We start from the raw sequence: 23,067 nt of genomic DNA, 5'->3' as shown, positions 1-23,067 counted from the left end.
CAGATTTTGTACTTTTAACATTAAATCATTAGAACCATTCTGGTTTCTTTCTTATTTATGTTTTATTTATATAGTGTGTCCGTAAAGTCATGGTGCACCTTTGACCCGTTACAGAAAAGCAACAAAGCAAGATGAGAAATGCTTTAACTAGCACTTGAATAGCACTCTCAAGCTCCTTGATGCGACACTCTATGTTACGTTCAGTTTGGACAACTGCACGATAGACTCATGCTACCTTTAATGTGATTAGTTTGTCTTGGGCTATAGGATGAGTGTTCCGAATTTTGCTCTCCGTACTGTATCGTAACATGATATTGTTCGTAGTCTTCTATGGCTGGTGTTATTAGAAATAAAACTATCGTCTATGACGCACGGCATAACCCGAAAGTTTCTAGTTTTAGTTTTATTTCAGATTTTGTACTTTTAACATTAAATCTTTAGAACCATTCTGGTTTCTTTCTTATTAATGTTCTCACAATGTTTTATTTATATAGAGTGTCCGGAAAGTCATGGTGCACTTTTGACCCGTTACAGAAAAGCAACAAAGCAAGATGAGAAATGCTTTAACTAGCACTTGAATAGCACTCTCAAGTTCCTTGATGCGTCACTCTATGTTACGTCTATTTTGGATAACTGCATGATAGCCGATAGACTCACGTTCCCTTTAATGAGGTTAGTTTTTCTTTAGCTATCGAAAAATACCATGAAAAGATACTTGCAATTCCCTCCGTCATACCTGAAATAAGGAAGGCAGAAAAAAACCGATTGGTGTAGTACTTCTAGAAACAATTCTTCTTTCTTTAATTTCTTTTCGTTGCATTTCTTTTCTGTTCGCTGGAACAAAGCTTGAATCATCTACCTTTTCTGATATAATTTAAAGATAATAAATTCAACTTTTTGTATTACTTCGATTTAGTATTTGTTTTTGGTATTCATTTAGGCTCGTTATGAATATGTATTGATGTCATGGTTCAATATTAAATATTGACATCACTAAGACGTTAATTCGATTTTAATGTTCAAATAAGAAAATCTGCGCATAACAAAATAATGGATTAACTCTGTTCGCGTTTTACTATTTATAATCGCGTACTAACTCAAAGTTTAAATAGTAACACAAACTGGGTTAAATTAAATTAAAATCGATAACTGATTTATGTGGAAATACGATACGCATAGTTCCTTTGTGAAATCATAAATCGATTGACGTAATTGATCGGAAACAAAATAACTCTCGGCGTTCCGCATCGCGATGTTAAATCATTATAGAGAGGCCAACAAAATATTCCATGCATAATTTTTGGTGTTCATCTCGGCGCCACACAGCGTCAATACTAAAAATAGACGACATAAAGAATTTTGGAATGTAAACTTTTGGGAATTAGTACGAGGGCATATTTCAAAGAAATTAATTAATTTATTATGGAGATTATCACCCTCAATGCGCTTGCTAACAATGTTATAAGTTGCTATTTTTATTTCCAGACGTTGAAGTGGGTTATTAATTATTATTATCTTAAGAGTAGAGTACAAAAAAATAAAACGGGTAAAAGAAAGAATTTCTTGTTGTTTATTTCGTTTTATTTTCTATTCGATTTAATAAGCATTCAGAAAGACAGCTCAAAGAATAGTTTTTAATTGAAAATGATTTGTCGTTTAAAAAAGTGTCACTTTTCTTAAGTTACGTTAAATTAAAATCTTTTTTAACGTCTCTAAATTGAACGACCACCAAGTTGAATGTTTCGAATTAATTCAATTATTTTCGAAATCGAAAGCAATCACACAAAGAGTTAATTGTCTTAAACGATTCGATTTAAATTTTTTTCTATATATAGCCGAGTTATTTTTCCGCATTAACTCTTTCGTTTTTTATTTTTTAATTGCTACCGAGAACTTTAACGTTATTGTTTCGCTATCTCCGTTATTTTTATCATTTCGCGTTTCGAGCTCCAATAGGCGACCTGCTGTTACTCCCAGTTAAGAGCACCTTTGAATTTGTGTAACATTACAGTTTCGTTCAGTTGTGGATCGCAACTGGGTGTAATAGTAACCAAACCAATTTACTAAAATAATAGGCTGTGCTTTAATAATTTTTTTATGTCAAGGTATGTACATAATTTTTTTTCAAATTTAATAGGTTTTGTGTCGATAATCTGTAATAATCCGTGTTCTTGTCTTGAAACTGTTTTATAAAGTTGTTACGAGCGGCTTTTACGAAGAGATTGCCGCTTCGCGGTACTGTTAACCACTGCACGGGGCATAATTTAATGTCTAAATGATACGATTCAGTCACGAATTTCCATTTAATAGTCTTGTAACAGTAAGGAATTCTGCGGGGCAACTGTTTGCTTCCTATACCTATTCAAATCGAATGGATGCAAATACTTTTTTAGGGAACTCCACCGTTCTCTTTTGCGACGACGCGTATCGAATGCATTTCCTCTCGTTACTACTTATTCAAGAACATCCAGCATAAAATTTATTACATTTACTTTTGATACGCACTATATGTGTTTTTTTTTCAAACAAAAATGTGTACAAGTCCCACCAAAACATCAATTAAAAAAATGACAGATTTGGTATTTTAAAAAGATTGCAAAATTCTCATCACAACCAATGTCATACTCATCATTTGCATGCCATAAAAATTAATAGTGCTATTTCTTTCAGTTACATCATCAACTTGGTCATAGTCGCATAATATTATCATTTTGATTAGGTTATCTAGTTTCTTTTAAAATTATTTTCACTTTCTGCTATGGATTTGAAGTCTTGTTTAACTTTATGTGTAAACAGAAATCTCGCTGCATATCTGTTTAGCTAATAAATACACGAGTCTCATCTTACTTACATGAACTTAATATAATAAGTATAAATTTGCAATCAATCAAAGTCTAATTGAAAAATTAAAGAATTATTTATAGAATTAACATCCGTAAAAAATAATAATAAAAACAATATCTCAAATAATGCAAAATGTAATGATTATTACATCTTTATCAGACTGTTGAAATTAATTAATCGCAAATAAATTAATATCTTATCAATTTTCATTGATTGAGATATCAAGGTTTGTTTTTGAAATGTTGAGATTGATTTGGATTAAAAATCCTATTCGAAGAGCTGATTCCGGAAAAGGACCGTAATTCTGTCTCACTTCCCAATATTGGGAGAAACTCATCTTTATATCGACCCATCCCTAACTACTCGCCAACCCGTTTGGACAACATGGCATGAAACGACCAAGAATTTTACCACGGAGTACATCAGCAGGAAAAGTCCCTCAGTCTCCGCAAAACCAGAAGCACCTCGTTATGGCAGTGACGAATCCTGTTGATGATTACAGAGTATTAAGAATTTCCAGGTCAGGAAAGGCTGCCTAAGGAACATTGCAATGTACAACATGGCCAAATAAGCGTGCAAAGTACTGTATCTCGGAAACTACTTATTGTAGAGACTTGCGGTTAAAAATTTAATAACTAAAGTGGCTAAGACAAAATCCTGGAAATTATTTTCTCTTTCACTCTTTCCTGGCATTTCGCCATTGAAAAATGTTGTCTTTTTTAGGAATTACACTGCATTAACATTACACAAAAATATATGCCTTTTAAAGTTGAAATGAATTATAGTTTTTTTGTGAAACTACTTTTTGCCTTATCTCTAATAATAAAGTGGTGTTGGAAAATGTTTGTAAACAAATGCCAATAATTTCAAAATGGCTAAACGGATTTTAATAGACTTGGTATCGATGAAAAGAGCTTCTCTTGGACTACAAAACCTACCATGAGTTTTCTTAGAAAAGTTAAATCTATTGGTATAACTTTTTTTTTCACGAAGAAACAGCAAAATGAAGCCCAAACAAGCTAGTGAAATCTGCGCCTCGATATCATGGTCCTAACCTAAAATATCGGTGAAAGCAAGGTCTGTAGAACATAAGGTTACCTAATTCCCTATGCCTCTGTAGTATCGATTATTACCCCGCAGATTGACGTCACTGGTTCGATACAGTCAGAGTAAAAGATAGCCTATACGTGCCTATACTGTGGTACAGTCTATATAAAATATTTAAACCTCGCATGGTGTTGTGTTGTTCATAGAACCAGCTACGTCACTGATCCACCTTGCCCCTCAGAGGAAGAGAATCGGCATTGGGTAACCTTATGTTCTATAGACCTTGGGTGAAAGAAGATTTTATGAGAAAATTCATATATTCGCAATGTACAATTTGCAAAGCCTAAGCACGGACGAACGCCTCATTGAATTAAAAGAGGAAATCAATGGCAAAAATTTAGATTTATTAGGCTTGCACAAAATCAGAAGGGACCAAGAAATATGCACTAAATTACGTCTGAAAATACTTTGTACTAGTGATTTTGCATCCTCTTCGGCCGGATAATATATCTGGTTATCCATCATATCTATCCGGCCATTATGGTTATAATATCTGGTGCATTTCTAAAGTGATACCCTACATTGCCACATTATTGCGATATTTGAATAAAAATGCAATTAATAAGAAAGCTGATAAGATATGTCAACTTATTTGGATTCAAGATACAAAATAAACTTTTTTGATGCTGATTTAACTAACGAAACAACTCTAAAAAAAGGATACTTTAATTAATAATTGGCAATATTTCCACAAGGATCCTTCTAGAAATGAATTTTATAGCGAATTTTGAAAGTTATCGATGAAAATTGCAACATCGAAAATTTCATCAGAACTTCAAATATTGGTTTCTCAAAAACTAAAAGTTATTTTTCAAAACGGGTTGGTTCATTGGAAAGAAGACACTTTTATTAACACTTTGAGAAATTTTCATACTTATATTAAAAGAACTAGATTTTATACGAATTTTTAAAACTTAATCGGCGAAAATTGCAAAATTCGAAAAAATTGTCGATCATTTCAAAAATTTATTTCTCAAAAACTAAAAGTGATTTTTCAAAACGGCTTGTTGCATTAAAAAGGGGATACTTTAATTAATAATTGGTGATATTTCCACGAGGATCCTTCAAGAAATGAATTTTATAACGAATTTTGAAAGTTATCGATGAAAATTGCAACATCGAAAATTTTATCAAAACTTCAAATATTGTTTTCTCAAAAATTAAAAGTTATTTTTCAAAACGGGTTGGTTCATTGGAAAGAGGAGACTTTTATTAACACTTTGGGAAATTTTCATACTCATATTCCAAGAAATGGATTTTATACGAATTTTTAAAACTTAATCGGTAAAAATTGCAAAATTCGAAAAAAATTTCGATCATTTCAAAAATGTATTTCTCAAGAACTAAAAGTGATTTTTCAAAACGGTTTTTTGCATTAAAAAGAGGATACTTTAATTAATAATTGGTGATAGTTCCACGAGGATCCTTCAAGAAATGAATTTTATAACGAATTTTGAAAGTTATCGGTGAAAATTGCAACATCGAAAATTTTATCAAAACTTCAAATATTGTTTTCTCAAAAATTAAAAGTTATTTTTCAAAACAGGTTGGTTCATTGGAAAGAGGACACTTTTATTAACACTTTGGGAAGTTTTCATACTCATATTCCAAGAAATGGATTTTATACGAATTTTTAAAACTTAATCGGTAAAAATTGCAAAATTCGAAAAAATTGTCGATCATTTCAAAAATTTATTTCTCAAGAACTGAATGTGATTTTTCAAAACGGCTTGTTGCATTAAAAAGGGGATACTTTGATTAATAATTGGCAATATTTCCATAAGAATCCTTCAAGAAATGAATTTTATAGCGAATTTTGAAAGTTATCGATGAAAATTGCAACATCGAAAATTTCATCAAAACTTCAAATATTGGTTTCTCAAAAACTAAAAGCTATTTTTCAAAACGGGTTGGTTCATTGGAAAGAAGACACTTTTATTAACACTTTGGGAAATTTTCATACTCATATTGCAAGAAATGGATTTTATACGAATTTTTAAAACGTAATCGGCGCAAATTGCAAAATTCGAAAAAATAGTCGATCATTTCAAAAATTTATTTCTCACTAACTAAAAATGATTTTTTTAAACGGCTTTTTGCATTAAAAAGAGGATACTTTAAGTAATATTTGGTGATATTTTCACAAGGATCCTCCAAGAAATTAATTTTATAGCGGATTTTGAAAGTTATCGATGAAAATTGCAACATCGAAAATTTTATCAAAACTTCAAATATTGTTTTCTCAAAAACTAAAAGTTATTTTTCAAAACGAGTTGGTTCATTGTAAAGAGGACACTTTTATTAACACTTTGAGAGATTTTCAAACTCATATTCCAAGAAATGGATTTTATACGAATTTTAAAAACTTAATCGGCAAAAAATGCAAAATTCGAAAAACTTGTCGATCATTTCAAAAATTTATTTCTCAAAAACTAAAAGTGATTTTTCAAAACGGCTTTTTGCATTAAAAAGAGGACACTTTAATTAATAATTGGTGATATTTCCACAAGGATCCTTCAAGAAATTAATTTTATAGTGAATTTTGAAAGTTATCGATGAAAATTGCAACATCGAAAATTTTATCAAAACTTCAAATATTGTTTTCTCAAAAACTAAAAGTTATTTTTTAAAACGGGTTGGTTCATTGGAAAAAGGACACGTTTATTAACACTTTGGGAAATTTTCAAACTCATATTCCAAGAACTGGATTTTATACGAATTTTTAAAACTTAATCGGCGAAAATTGCAAAATTCTAAAACATTGTCGATTATTTCAAAAATTTATTTCTCAAGAACTGAAAGTGATTTTTCAAAACGGCTTTTTGCATTAAAAAGAGGATACTTTAACTAATGATCGAAAGTGATAACAGCGACAATTCTATGTGATGAAGCGAAGAGAAGAAAACTAGACGAAACTGCAACAAGAAATTTTATATATCGTATTGGGATTGTTACAATGATGAGGTTGCTCACGACCAACAATAATAACATAATAAGTACATCAGAAATACGTAGTATCTCTCCAAGAGTAGCCTCACATTTCAAATATCCCAACGATACCGATTCGAGATAATTCAAGTATATTCTTCATCTTCCATTCTACGACATATCCAGAAGGTAGAAAGTTCTGAATTTATCTGCGATGGTAAATTAAATTATTATTAATTAAGATTCTATGACTTAAAGAACGATTTGCAATTCACTTCTTAATCTGGATGAATACATCTTCAAGTATTAGTTCATAAATAAATTTGTACCAGAGTTAAAAGAAACATAATTAAAAAAATAATTAATTAAAAAATAAGAAAGTTTCTAGTTCATATTGAAAATTTCTTTATTTATTGTATATTGTTGTGTGTTCATAGTTTTTAACGACCATTTATTTATTTCTTTATTTATTTTGCGGTTGTGTTGGGTCACGGTTAGCCACATTGAACCGTTTACGATTTGCTTCAAATACGTTCGAAATTAGTTACGGGTCGACGTTTGTTCACGTCATCATTGCAGCAAATGTTAAAAGAAAAAAATTAACTTTTAACGATACCTAATAACTTATATGGTAGCCCTTAAGCGATACTTACATTAGATTTATTTCCTTTCTGATATGCATTACACGGAGTTAATTAAAAACTTTACTTTTTTTGAATAAGGTAAACGCAATTAATGAGGCTGTTAATAGAAATTTTATCGCAAAAAATAATCAATCGGGTAATTGTTATTGTTTTATTTAGAAAATAAAAATTTACAAAAAAAAAATCTAAGTACTTACCTTGAGCTAGAATGTGAACAAGTTAGGAACGGTTTTAAAACAGTGATTCAAACACTTAACAACCACAGTGTTTGCCACTTTAATGATCGTTTATTTGTATACCTAAAGGACTTTTTTTGTATAAATTTCAGTGTCATGAACAATTTTAAATCTTAGTTCATGGCCAAATATTTTTTGTTTTGTTTAATTTAAAAATCAACGTCTTATTTGTATTTCTTAAAATCAATAAAACCCGTCAGAAATCGTTAATGTTATCACGCACAATTGAATTTAACGGTGTTTATATCTCGAAGTCCTTGATATGTTAAAAATAATGCATACAAATATCACACACGGGGAAACCGTTTATGAGTAAGATCTTTACGATTCGAATTGCTAAATGATTAAATTCAATTGCGTTACCCGTGAAAAATTCAATGACATCACTTTTATAATTTCAAGTTGAATTTTATTACATACGCCAAAAGTCATCTTCGTCATTCAGCTGGTAATTTCGTTCGTTTACTTTATGCAAACGCTAGCCAACGTGTGTTATACAGGTGATTGATTGATGCATTTAAATATTATTAGTGACCAAACATCTTGCGTGGGTCGTCAACGTCAGGTTGTCCGTTTCATTCAAGCTCGTAAATCACTGCCTTATAATTTTATTCGTTTTGTTGGCATAACACTTTTTATTAATACACGAACGTTTTAAACTTACGAAACAAATATTCTATTTTATAACTATTTAGTTCAATTGTTGACCAAACCACTTATAAATTCCTAAAACTTACTCTTTTTTTAAATACAATATAGGTATATAGGTACTTAGAAGCCGAGGTTGCTATGCAGCCGAAGTAGGTGAGGGTACTTGTGGTACAAGGATTCACAAAAAATTGTAATGATTTTTGCAATACTAATTTGATACTTACAAGTCGAGGCAGCTATGCTGCTGAGGCAGAATAGAGTATTAGGACATCAAAAATTGCTATCTTTAAATACAAATGTGTTACTTGGAAGTCGAGGCTGCTATGCAGCCGAGTCAGGGAAGGATACTTGTGCTACACACTCTTAAGAGAGAGAAGAGAAAGTTTAGGGCAAATGTAGGTCCTTAATGAACCTTAGTATTGCTCCAAGGCCTTGTTCCTTTATGTCAGTAGGTGTCAAAAGAGCTTTATTGAAAATTTTCTGTTTTAGGCGGCCTCTGGCAACGCTCTTACGCAATATACAGGGTGATTCATTAGCTCTATGACAAACTTTGGCAGATGAAAGGTGATGCGATTCTAAGGAAAAAATGTTATATGAATATGGGTCCGATTCATTTTGGTTAAAGAGTTACAAGCCTTTGAAAATTTTACACAGTTTAATAGGCAAATGAAAATGTAACATAAAAAATAAGTTTAAAAATTACAAAATTGTTCGAAATGTCCGCCTTCAGCTTGAATGCACACTTCACATCAACGAAGTAAAGATTTGCAACAATCGCAATAATAATTATGAAACACAAATACAGAGTTATCTGTGATAACAAAACTGAGTTCTTTATGTCAAACATTTCAATTTACTCTATTCTGTGTGTTTCAAAGTTTAAAATTGTCAGAGTTTTGATCGAAAACGAAAATGCATGTGTTTACGACTGAAGAATATGCAGATATTATTTTTGTATACGGGCTTTGTAACGGAAACGCTCGGCAAGCAGCAAGAGAATACCTTCGTAGATTTCCAAATAGACATCAACCTGCCCATACAGTGGTTAGTGCATCATTTCGCAGACTGAGAGAAACAGGTAACCCCGCTCCATCAAAATGTTCAAGCATTACATCCTGGAGATACTGAGCAACGCTTAGCATTTTGCCACTGGATTATTCAGCAACATGCTCAAAATAATAACTTCATTTCCCAAGTTCTGTGGTCTGATGAAGCGTGTTTCACTAGGGACGGCATAAATAATTATCATAACGAACATGTGTGGTCCTTGCAAAATCCACATGCAATTAGACCAGGAAGATTTCAGCAATGATTTAGTGTAAACGTTTGGGGTGGCATTTTTAACAATTCTTTGCTACCTGTATGGGTGATAAATGAACGCTTAAATGCAAATATGTACAGAAATTTCTTGGGACATAACTTTTTCAATTTTATCGACGACGTACTACTTAACATCGTTCAAAATATGTGGTATCAGCACAATGGTGCACCACCACATCGAGGAAGAGAAGTCATCGCTTGGTTACATGAACATTTTCCAAACAAATGGATTGGCAACGGAGATCCCCAGATCTAAATCCGCTGGATTATTATTTCTGGGGACACATGAAGCAGCTTGTGTACCATGTAGAAATTACTACCCGTCAGCAACTACTGGACAGAATTCAAGATGCAGCTAATAGCATACGGAATGATACAAATATCATACGTCGTGTGATAGAATCTTTACTTCGTCGATGTGAGGCGTGCATTCAAGCTGAAGGCGGACATTTCGAACAATTTTTGTAATTTTTAAACTTATTTTTTATGTTACATTTTCATTTGCCTATTAAACTGTGTAAAATTTTCAAAGGCTTGTAACTCTTTAACCAAAATGAATCGGACCCATATTCATATAACATTTTTTCCTTAGAATCGCATCACCTTTCATCTGCCAAAGTTTGTCATACAGCTAATGAATCACCCTGTATGTTCAGCAGTTTCTGATTCGTTGTTGCAAAGTCGACAAGTTTGATCCTCAGTTTGTCCAATGTGGAAGAGGTGGTATTTTAGGGACACATGGCTGGTCAGGAATCCTGAGAGCTTTCTTAGATCCCCTTTGCTGAGGCATAAAACCTCTTTGGTTTTGTTTTGAGAGGGAGTTATCATATTCTTCGCTTGTCTGTGACCTGAAAGTTCTTTCCGGCATAAAACTACCTTTGAGGTCTCCCAACTGTTGATTACTTATTTTAGGTGGCATTTTTGTAGTCCACAACCAGGTTGGGGTCCAATGAAGGGCGTTTTCGCTGCCTCTTTGGCCAGTTTGTCCGCCTTCTCATTGCCCTCAATGTCTCTATGACCTGGATAGAGTAACATCATTGCCCCTTTCTGTCCCTTTTGTACGTTCAAAGCGGAGCAGAAGTTTATAGCAAGTAGATGAAGGAGATGAAGGGTAATTTAATGCAGCTATTTGGTCCACTAATGCTCATACCTACTCCGGATCCAACTGTCTTTTGAAGCATCCGTGTACCAGGCAAGGGCTCTTCTTTTTAGAAACAAAATAGGTCCCAGTACAGATCCTTGGGGAACACAATTACACAGTGCGAGTTCACCAGACTCACTAAGATACTCAATATTGTTTCTGTGCCTTCACTAAAATCCAGATAACGAAGTGTTTGCTCAAAATGGTGTGGTTAACAGTGTCAAATACTTTTGAGTAGACTAAAAAAATCACAGCAGTACTTTCCCCCACATCAACAGCGGACAATGTACCATCAGTTAGATTTAAATTGATGTTGTGCAACTATACCCACATCGAAAACCCGATTGTTCTGAAGGGAGCAAACTATTGGTCTCCATATACTCCACCAATTGAGCCTTCATAACCTTCTCTAAAACTTTAGAAAGAACATGGAGAATACTTATTGGTCGCAAGTCACTATACTCTCGTGGGTTATCCTTTTTGATCAGAGGAATAACCTCTGCGCGTTTCATTCATGGTCAACTAAACAACAAATCAGTATGTGGGTCAAATATGGCAAAATGGTGGGGCAACTCAGTTTGATTATCTCAATGGAAATTCCATCAGAAACCAGAGGGATTTCCACAGTCTTAAATGAAAACTCAAATCTTTAATAATGTCATTTACACTGCCTACAAAATAATCATTAATCTGATCAGGATGTTTTAAATGTAAAGGTAGACAAGATGTTTTAATTGGTTTTAAGTTCAAAATTTTCAAGTTATTCCACATCTGTTTGGTATTGTCCGTACCAGCAATAGAACCAAAATAAGCTCGCTTTTCATTTCTTATAGCTGCAGTAGTAAGATTACGAAGGGTCATATAATATTCCCAATGAGCTGGCCTGCCCGTATGTCTAAACTTGGTTTTAGCTTCATTTCACAACTTAATCTAATATTATCAATCATCCCTTCTTCTAAATATAACCTTATATGGCTGATCGAAATTGTATTCTGTCGGTATAAGGTCCGTTTTAATTTCAATCAAGTAATTTAGACATGGGTCCTTGAAGATTTCGGGGTGTTCTCTGAGGTTACTCCGCATCAGCTTGAGTGAAGAGCATGTTTTCAGTGATAAGGCCTCCTTTTGTATACAGTGTTCGCCAAAAAGTCAGCAACACCAGTTTTATTTCTATCCCATTGCATCAACGTTTTGGCCACCATCTTGAAAATACTTTAGATCGAAAGGTCGATATGAACCTCCCATATAAACTAAATTTCAGAAATGTAGATGCAATGGAACAGAAATAAAACGGGTTGTGCTGACTTTTTGGCGGGCACTGTATATAAATGAAGTGGTGTGAGACCGAGTAGGGCTTCAAGCAGCCGTATATGACAGTTAGAAGCCGAGGCAGAAGAGAGCATTAGAATATCAAAAATTTTGCATTTTAATGTCTTACTTAGAAGCTGAGGTTGCGTTGCAGTCGAGGCAGGAGAGAGTTTTTGTGGAATACGTGTTTACAAACAAACACTAATGGTTTTTGCAATACTAACTTGACATTTAGAAGCCGAAACAGCTATGTTGTTGAGAGAGAGGAGAGTATTTTGTCATCAAAAAACCCGTTTTTTTTTAAATACTAATCTGTTATTTAGAATCCGAGGCAGGGGAGAGTAGCTACTTGTGGTGCAAGTCTTTACAAACATCCTTGTGAAAATATCACCAATTATTAATTAATCCTCTTTTTAATGCAAAAAGCCGTTTTGAAAAATCACTTTCAGTTCTTGAGAAATAAATTTTTGAAATGATCGTCAATTTTTTCGAATTTTGCAATTTTCGCCGATTAAGTTTTAAAAATTCGTATAAAATCCATTTCTTGGAATATGAGTCTGAAAAATTCCCAAAGTGTTAATAAAAGTGTCTTCTTTCCAATGAACCAACCCGTTTTAAAAAATAACTTTTAGTTTTTGAAAAAACAATATTTGAAGTTTTGATAAAATTTTCGATGTTGCAATTTTCATCGATAATTTTCAAAATTCGCTATAAAATTAATTTCTTGAAGGGTCCTTGTGGAAATATCACCAATTATTAATTAAAGTATCCTCTTTTTAATGCAAAAAGCCGTTTTGAATAATCGCTTTTAGTTTTTGAGAAATAAATTTTTGAAATAATCGAAAATCTTTTCGAATCTTGCAATTTTCGCCGATTAAGTTTTAAAAATTCGTATAAAATCCAGTTCTTGGAATATGAGTATGAAAAGTTCCCAAAGCGTTAATAAAAGTGTCTTCTTTCTAATGAACCAACCCGTTTTGAAAAATATCTTTTAGTTTTTGAGAAAACAATATTTGAAGTTTTGATGAAATTTTCGATGTTGCAATTTTCATCGATAATTTTCAAAATTCGCTATAAAATTCATTTCTTGAAGGATCCTTGTGGAAATCTCACCAATTATTAATCAAAGTATCGTCTTTTTAATGCAACAAGCCGTTTTGAAAAATCACTTTTAGTACTTGAGAAATAAATTTTTGAAATAATCGATAATTTTTTTAGAATTTTGCAATTTTCGCCGATTAAGTTTTAAAAATTCGTATAAAATCCAGTTCATGGAATATGAGTATGAAAATTTCCCAAAGTGTTAATAAAAGTGTCTTCTTTCCAATGAACCAACCCGTTTTGAAAAGTAGCTTTTAGTTTTTGAGAAAACAATATTTGAAGTTTTGATGAAATTTTCGATGTTGCAATTTTCATCGATAATTTTCAAAATTCGCTATAAAATTCATTTCTTGAAGGATCCTTGTGGAAATCTCACCAATTATTAATCAAAGTATCGTCTTTTTAATGCAACAAGCCGTTTTGAAAAATAACTTTTAGTTTTTGAGCAATAAATTTTTGAAATGATCGACAATTTTTACGAATTTTGCAATTTTCGCCGATTAAGTTTTCAAAATTCGTATAAAATCTAGTTTTTGGAATATGAGTATGAAAATTTCCCAAAGTGTTAATAAAAGTGTCTTCTTTCCAATGAACCAATCCGTTTTGAAAAATAGCTTTTAGTTTTTGAGAAAACAATATTTGAAGTTTTGATGAAATTTTCGATGTTGCAATTTTCATCGATAACTTTCAAAATTCGCTATAAAATTCATTTCTTGAAGGATCCTTGTGGAAATATTGCCAATTATTAATTAAAGTCTCCTCTTTTTAATGTAACAAGCAGTTTTGAAAAATCGCTTTTAGTTTTTGAGAAATAAATTTTTGAAATAATCGAAAATTTTTTCGAATTTTGCAATTTTCGCCGATTAAGTTTTAAAAATTCGTATAAAATTCATTTCTTGGAATAATAATTTGAAAATGTCCCAAAGTGTTAATAAAACTGTCCTCTTTCCAATGAACCAACCCGTTTTGAAAAATAACTTTCAGTTTTTGAAAAAACAATACTTGAAGTTTAGATGAAATTTTCGATGTTGCAATTTTCATAGATAATTTTCAAAATTCGCTATAAAATTAATTTCTTGAAGGGTCCTTGTGGAAATATCACCAACTATTAATTAAAGTATCCTCTTTTTAATGCAAAAAGCCGTTTTGAAAAATCACTTTCAGTTCTTGAGAAATAAATTTTTGAAATGATCGACTATTTTTTCGAATCTTGCAATTTTCGCCGATTAAGTTTTAAAAATTCGTATAAAATCCAGTTCTTGGAATATGAGTATGAAAATTTCCCAAAGCGCTAATAAAAGTGTCTTCTTTCCAATGAACCAACCCGTTTTGAAAAATAGCTTTTAGTTTTTGAGAAAACAATATTTGTAGTTTTGATGAAATTTTCGATGTTGCAATTTTTATCGATAACTTTCAAAATTCGCTATAAAATTCATTCCTTGAAGGATCCTTGTGAAAATATTACCAATTATTAATTAAAGTGTCCTCTTTTTAATGCAACAAGCCGTTTTGAAAAATCACTTTCAGTTCTTGAGAAATAAATTTTTGAAATAATCGTTAATTTTTTAGAATTTTGCAATTTTCGCCGATTAAATTTTAAAAATTCGTATAAAATCCAGTTTTTGGAATATGAGTATGAAAATTTCCCAAAGTGTTAATAAAAGTGTCTTTTTTCCAATGAACCAACCCGTTTTGAAAAATAGCTTTTAATTTTTGAGAAAACAATATTTGAAGTTTTGATAAAATTTTCGATGTTGCAATTTTCATCGATAACTTTCAAAATTCGCTATACAATTAATTTCTTGAAGGTTCCTTGTGAAAATATCACCAATTATTAATTAAAGTCTCCTCTTTTTAATATAACAAGCAGTTTTGAAAAATCGCTTTTAGTTTTCCAGAAATAAATTTTTGAAATGATGGACAATTTTTTAGAATTTTGCAATTTTCGCCGATTAAGTTTTAAAAATTCGTATAAAATCGATTTCTTGGAATATGAGCCTGAAAATTTTCCAAAGTGTTAATAAAAATGTCTTCTTTCCAATGAACCAACCCGTTTTGAAAAATAGCTTTTAGTTTTTGAGAAAACAATATTTGAAGTTTTGATCAAATTTTCGATGTTGTAATTTTCATCGATAATTTTCAAAATTCGCTATAAAATTAATTTCTTGAAGGATCCTTGTGGAAATATCACCAATTATTAATAAAAGTCTCCTCTTTTTAATGTAACAAGCAGTTTTGAAAAATCGCTTTTAGTTTTTGAGAAATAAATTTTTGAAATAATCGAAATTTTTTTCGAATTTTGCAATTTTCGCCGATTAAGTTTTAAAAATTCGTATAAAATTCATTTCTTGGAATAAGAGTTTGAAAATGTCCCAAAGTGTTAATAAAACTGTCCTCTTTCCAATGAACCAACCCGTTTTGAAAAATAACTTTCAGTTTTTGAAAAAACAATACTTGAAGTTTAGATGAAATTTTCGATGTTGCAATTTTCATAGATAATTTTCAAAATTCGCTATAAAATTAATTTCTTGAAGGGTCCTTGTGGAAATATCACCAATTATTAATTAAAGTATCCTCTTTTTAATGCAAAAGCCGTTTTGAAAAATCACTTTCAGTTCTTGAGAAATAAATTTTTGAAATGATCGACTATTTTTTCGAATCTTGCAATTTTCGCCGATTAAGTTTTAAAAATTTGTATAAAATCCAGTTCTTGGAATATGAGTATGAAAATTTCCCAAAGCGTTAATAAAAGTGTCTTCTTTCCAATGAACCAACCCGTTTTGAAAAATAGCTTTTAGTTTTTGAGAAAACAATATTTGAAGTTTTGATGAAATTTTCGATGTTGCAATTTTCATCGATAACTTGTAAAATTTGCTATAAAATTAATTTCTTGAAGGATCCTTGTGAAAATATTACCAATTATTAATTAAAGTGTCCTCTTTTTAATGCAAAAAGCCGTTTTGAAAAATCACTTTCAGTTCTTGAGAAATCAATTTTTGAAATAATCGACAATTTTTTCGAATTTTGCAATTTTCGCCGATTAAGTTTTAAAAATTCGTATAAAATCTAGTTCTTGGAATATGAGTATGAAAATTTCCCAAAGTGTTAATAAAAGTGTCTTCTTTCCAATGAACCAATCTGTTTTGAAAAATAGCTTTTAGTTTTTGAGAAAACAATATTTGAAGTTTTGATGAAATTTTCGATGTTGCAATTTTCATCGATAACTTTCAAAATTCGCTATAAAATTCATTTCTTGAAGGATCCTTATGGAAATATCGCCAATTATTAATTAAAGTATCCTCTTTTTAAAGTTGCTTCATTAGTTAAATCACCATCAAAAAAGTTCATTTTGTATCTTTGATCTAAGTCTTATCAGCTTTCTTATTAATTTCATTTTTATTCATATATCGCAATAATGTGGCAATGTAGGGTATCACTTCAGAAATGCAAAAGAAATTATAACCATAATGTGTGGTCCATCACTAGTCATCTTTAAGAACAGAAAAGATATGGAAACTTATCGCCACAAGAACAACATCAACAAGAAAGATGCATTCAACGAAGAATTCTGTTTTAACCTTCATTGTGTTAACAGGAAATCTTGTTAATTATGAACAAAAAATTATCTTTTAAATTTTTATTCAAATAAAAGAACTGATAATTATGTCAATAACTGTTTGTAAATATAGATTGGGTAATTGCAGAACGTCCGAATGCCGACCAAATTAGGTCATCGACGCAAACAAAATTTGCTCTTGTAAAGTGTTAAATATGAATATAGAGTGGTATATGAGAGTGCTGTTTTGGTCGACATAGTCTCGGAGTTTTGCCAATTAAGAGACCGAGAACCGAATCGAACCGCAATTGGGACCACATTGACCTGGCTTTTTGTCGATTCGAGCGCGACGCAACATTGACCGTCACGTAATTAATTGAATTGGGAATTTGACGGGTTCTGGCGCCGGCTCCGAGCTTTTGACCAACAACGGTTTTCCTTTCATTCGAAACCCCACAAAAGATTTCTTGCAAAATCAATATTTCGAGATTGAAATAAAAATCGTTATAATGCTAAAAGAAGGTTAATCAAAAAATAAACGAATCAAATTTATCTAAGATTCTAAAGAGATTGTTGTTAAATGTCGTTCGTAAATCGGTGTGATTTTATCAAATTAAAAGGTCACATCGTTTATGTAAGTTTAAAAGGTAGGGAATAAGATTGCAAAAAAACGAACTTTAAAGAATTTTCCATGTTTTCAACAGAGTTAACCCTGTCCTAATTTAAATTGAATTGACAAACTCAAAGTGTCACCCATAAATCTTCGGTTTTAGTAAATAGAACACAACGTGATATAAAAATTTTTGGCATTCCGAATGGACAACAACTAATTTCGCTCGGCATTCAAAACAGCAAACCGAACAAGCCGTATGGTTTATGAACGCGAGCAGTCTTACCACTTGTTTCTATTCAAAACCGAGCACGATGACGTTCGCAGGTATTACGAAAACGAAAATGTACGCGTTCCAAATTTCTAATTGGAAACGCGAAGACCAAAGGAATTTTGAATTAGTCATAAATTTTTTTTTGTATAAACCGGGCCAAAATATAAAAATACTTTAAACTTCTCAAAATAATTACATATTTTGCAATAAAAAAGAACAACATTATTTCAAAGAATAAACTTCCTTATTTCTCTTCTAACCAATTGATGATCATTAAAAGGTTTGTAGGCGCCAAGTAAACTTGAACAAAACCTAAGTTGGTTAATTAACAGAACGAAATTGCGATTTAATCCTCTTTGACGACGCGACGTTTGGCAAATCCTTGTTAGTTTCAAAGGCACAGTAACGGTACCTAACGGAATTTCTCTCTTTCTCGTCTAACTAATTAACGCGGAATTAATCGAATCGGGAAGCAAGGAATTCCCTCGTTCCCGAAGACTACGACGATCTCACTATTCGGATTATATACCAGCTGGATATCTTCACGCTCCATTTAATACTAATGAAAGGCACGTGACCAACGCTCCACGTTTTTAACAAAACCACGATTATTTGCGCGATCTCCAACGGAAGAATGCATCGAGATCTGGTGAGGTTTTAAGTGTTAATAATGCTTCAAGGATTTTATCTATAATTAGAATGAAAAGAAGATCAAAAACTATGTAGAAAATTTTATTGGAATTTGTTTTGGTTTCAAAAGAAGAAAGGGTTATAAAATAAAGTTACAAAGATTAAAATAGATGCGTAAAATTTATTTTGATGTTAAATAAAATCCGTGATACATCTCAAAATCTGTACAGATATTACTTTTTTCCATTATCTCAACTGATATAACTTACAAAAATAAAAAACGCAAACTATTTTTTTTTTGCTGGCACAAAATAAAACTGACTCAAAGAGAAACGAATTTTTTAGTAAGTTTCAAAATTAGATCAAAACGTTCCAGTTACCCCCCACGAATAACACATAAATCGAACGATGCAGTAAAAGTTTACTTTATAACCACTGTTAACATATTTATGTTGACAAAAATTTTAAAATTTTATGATTCCCTTGAACCATATCAAAAGCTTCATTTGAAATATATTTTGTTTTAATGAAAATTGCGGATTTAAATATTTTTAATAAATATTTCCTGCAAAAAAATTAATAATATATTTATATTTTCAAGAACAGGAATCTTTAATGGTCATATAAGTAGTTAAGTATCAAATTAGTAGTGATGGAATATTATGGTTATAAATTCTGATACATTTCTGAAGTGATATTTGAATAAAAATGACATTAATAAGAAAGCTTTGATGCTGATTTAACTAACGAAGCAACTCTAAAAAGAGGATCCTATAATTAATAATTGGTGATATTTTCACAAGGATCCTTCAAGAAATTAATTTTATAGCGAATTTTGAAAATTATCAATGAAAATTGCAACATCGAAAATTTTATCAAAACTTCAAATATTGTTTTCTCAAAAACTAAAAGCTATTTTTCAAAACGTGTTGGTTCATTGAAAAGAGACACTCTTATTAACACTTTGGGAAATTTTCAAACTCATATTCCAAGAAATGGATTTTATACGAATTTTTAAAACTTAATCGGCGAAAATTCCAAAATTCGAAAAAATTGTTAATTATTTCAAAAATTTATTTCTCAAGAACTAAAAGTGATTTTTCAAAGCGGCTTGTTGCATTAAAAAGAGGATACTTTAATTAATAATTGGTGATATTTTCAGAAGGATCCTTCAAGAAATTAATTTTATAGCAAATATTGACAGTTATCGATGAAAATTGCAACATCGAAAATTTTACCAAAACTTCAAATATTGTTTTCTCAAAAACTAAAAGTTATTTTTCAAAACGCGTTGGTTCATTGGAAAGAAGACACTTTATTAACACTTTGGAAAATTTTCATACTCATATTCTAAAAACTGGATTTTATACGAATTTTTAAAACGTAATCGGCGAAAATTGCAAAATTCGAAAAAAATATCGATTATTTCAAAAATTTATTTGTCAAGAACTAAAAGTGATTTTTCAAAACGGCTTGTTGCATTAAAAAGAGGATACTTTAATTAATAATTGGTGCTATTTTCACAAGCATCCTTCAAGAAATTAATTTTATAGCGAATTTTGACAGTTATCGATGAAAATTGCAAAATCGAAAATTTTATCAAAACTTCAAATATTGTTTTCTCAAAAACTAAAAGCTATTTTTCAAAACGTGTTGGTTCATTAAAAAGAGACACTCTTATTAACACTTTGGAAAAATTTCCAAGCTCATATTCCAAGAACTGGATTTTATACGAATTTTTAAAACTTAATCGGCGAAAATTGCAAAATTCGAAAAAATTATCGATTATTTCAAAAATTTATTTCTAAAGAACTAAAAGTGATTTTCCAAAACGACTTTTTGCATTAAAAAGAGGATACTTTAATTAATAATTGGTGATATTTCCACACGAATCCTTCAAGAAATTAATTTTATAGCGAATTTTGTAAGTTATCGATAAAAATTGCAACATCGAAAATTTTATCAGAACTTCACATATTATTTTCTCAAAAACTAAAAGCTATTTTTCAAAACGGGTTGGTTCATTGGAAAGAAGACACTTTTTTTAACACTTTGGAAAATTTTCAAACTCATATTCCAAGAAATGGATTTTATACGAATTTTTAAAATTTAAATGGCGAAAATTGCAAAATTCGAAAAAATTTTAGATAATTTCAAAAATTTATTTCTCAAGAACTAAAAGTGATTTTTCAAAACGGCTTGTTGCATTAAAAAGAGGATACTTTAGTTAATAATTGGTGATATTTCCACACGGATCCTTCAAGAAATTAATTTTATAGCGAATTTTGCAAGTTATCGATGAAAATTGCAACATCGAAAATTTTATCAAAACTTCAAATATTGTTTTCTCAAACACTAAAAGTTATTGTTCAAAACGGATTGATTCATTGGAAAGAAGACACTTTTATTAACACTTTGTGAAATTTTCATACTCATATTCCAAGAAATAAATTTTATACGAATTTTTAAAACTTAATTGGCAAAAATTACGAAATTCGAAAAACGTTTCGATTATTTCAAAAATTTATTTTTCAAGAACTAAAAGTGATTTTCTAAAACGGTTTTTTGCATTAAAAAGAGGATACTTTAATTAATAATTGGTGATATTTTCACACGAATCCTTCAAGAAATTAATTTTATAGCGAATTTTGACAGTTATCGATGAAAATTGCAACATCGAAAATTTTATCAAAACTTCAAATATTGTTTTCTCAAAAACTAAAAATTACTTTCAAAACGGGTTGGTTCATTGGAAAGAGGACACTTTTATTAACATTTTGAGAAATTTTCATACTCCTGTTCCAAAAAATCGATTTTATACGAATTTTTAAATCTTAATCGGTGAAAATTGCAAAATTCGAAAAAATTTTCGATTATTTCAAAAATTTATTTCTCAAGAACTAAAAGTGAATTTCCAAAACGGCTTTTTGCATTAAAAAGAGGATACTTTAATTAATAATTGGTGATATTTCCACAAGGATCCTTCAAGAAATTAATTTTATAACGAATTTTGACAATTATCGATGAAAATTGCAATATCGAAAATTTGATCAAAACTTCAAATATTGTTTTCTCAAAAACTAAAAGTTATTGTTCAAAACGGGTTGGTTCATTGGAAAGAAGACACTTTTTTTAACACTTTGGAAAATTTTTAAACTCATATTTCAAGAACTGGATTTTATACGAATTTTTAAAACTTAATCGGCAAAAATTGCAAAATTCGAAAAAATTATAGATCATTCAAACATTTATTACTCAAAAACTAAAAACGATTTTTCAAAACTGCTTTTTGCATTAAAAAAAGGATACTTTAATTGATAATAGAAAGTGATAACAGTAACAGTTCCGTTAGTAATGAATGTGATTATGAATTACAAGCAAAGAGAAGAAAACTAGACGAAACTGCAACAAGAGATTTTATATATCGTATTGGAATTGTTACAATACGTGTCCAACACCTAAAAGAGATACTAATTCTAAAGATAACACTAAAGATGGCCATTACTTGAGACTGTTCCAAGAAAATATCTTTGTCATATATTCTATTTTATGAAAATGTTCTCTCTGACTATCCTTTGCATCTGCTGACAGCTTGAATTTTGCCAATCTAACATCCTTTTTGTGTTTTTTATGCAACATTTAAAGTTCGGTCTTTGGCCTACATAGAACTCCTTCAAAGTCGACAATCTGTAGACTCCTCTCCCTTTTGTCTAAGCAGTCTCCCCCACTAAGTCCCCTTTCTTCTATCTCCTGGTTATTTCATTATACCTGTAATAAATAGAGGAACTTAACCCAAGCAACCATTCCGGTGGAAGTTTCCTTTTAGAAGTTGTGAAGGACAGAAACTTTTAGACCAATATTGCAAATTCCCAATTACCTCTTTCCATGCCTGTTTGATTGCGATATCTTTAGTTATTTTCTTTAATATTGAGATTATTAATATTTTGTATTAACACTTAAATAAATCTTAGCAACGATAAAAAAAATGATCTTATGATTATTTTTTTAACTCCCCTTCTATTTCTTTTAAAAATTAGGGGGAACGTTAGAACTATGATTCGTTGTAGCTTCGTTTCGTTTCGTTTGTGATAGAGGAAAGTTAACTCTGTTCACATTTGTTGGTCGTCGTCGTCGGCAAAAGGTGGACGGTCGGATCCAGAGAATCAACACCACGGCACAGTGTGAGTTCATTCGTATATTCGACATTCTGACGTCGGGGTCCCCCGATAACAGTTTTTTGGCGTGCGTTTTTGTGCCGTCCAACGCCAAATTCTTTTAATAGCGTTGCCGTCGTCGCCGATGAGTGCATCTTCTTCAGCGGGTTCACTTTTTTATTTTATTTTCCCATTTACTTTTTCATTTTTTGAAACGGACAATTCGCGTTGCGACGATTGCGCGAAAACTTCACTCCACATTAATAAGCGCGTATATAAAGTCTTTTGGCGGTGTTTTGAATTGACTTCGAATTGAATCTTCTTCGTGTTGTTGCGGCCAACTCAAAAATAAAAAAAGAAATTCTACGAAAGAAAATAAACATTTATTTTAAATGTGAGTACTTTTTTTTTAATTTAATGATTCATATCTAAATAATCAATTTATCTAATGGGTTTATTTAATTTTTTTTTGATACCAAATACTAATCAGATGTTTTTGATAACTTTCTACATAAGAAGGTTTTTATGCTTCATTTATTTTTTTTGTTATAACACTCATTTTT

The 23,067-nt window shown here is 30.9% G+C and overlaps 1 protein-coding gene across 3 annotated transcripts in view; it reads left to right on the top strand.

The window, feature by feature from the left end:
• The first annotated feature begins 1,946 nt into the window (after positions 1-1,946).
• The window catches only part of LOC111424450 (Secreted Wg-interacting molecule), a 42,776-nt gene continuing 21,655 nt past the window's right edge, over positions 1,947-23,067 (top strand). The window contains exon 1 of one of the 3 annotated variants that reach the window (XM_023057983.2): positions 1,947-2,105. The gene's annotated coding sequence lies outside the window, so the exon portion shown is untranslated. The other 2 variants (XM_023057984.2, XM_023057982.2) reach the window with 2 other exon arrangements.

This window comes from Onthophagus taurus, chromosome 7, assembly GCF_036711975.1.
Source record: "Onthophagus taurus isolate NC chromosome 7, IU_Otau_3.0, whole genome shotgun sequence".
NCBI lineage: Eukaryota > Metazoa > Arthropoda > Insecta > Coleoptera > Scarabaeidae > Onthophagus > Onthophagus taurus.
Note: the sequence above shows the minus strand (reverse complement) of the source record. Positions and strands in the feature narration are given on the sequence as shown.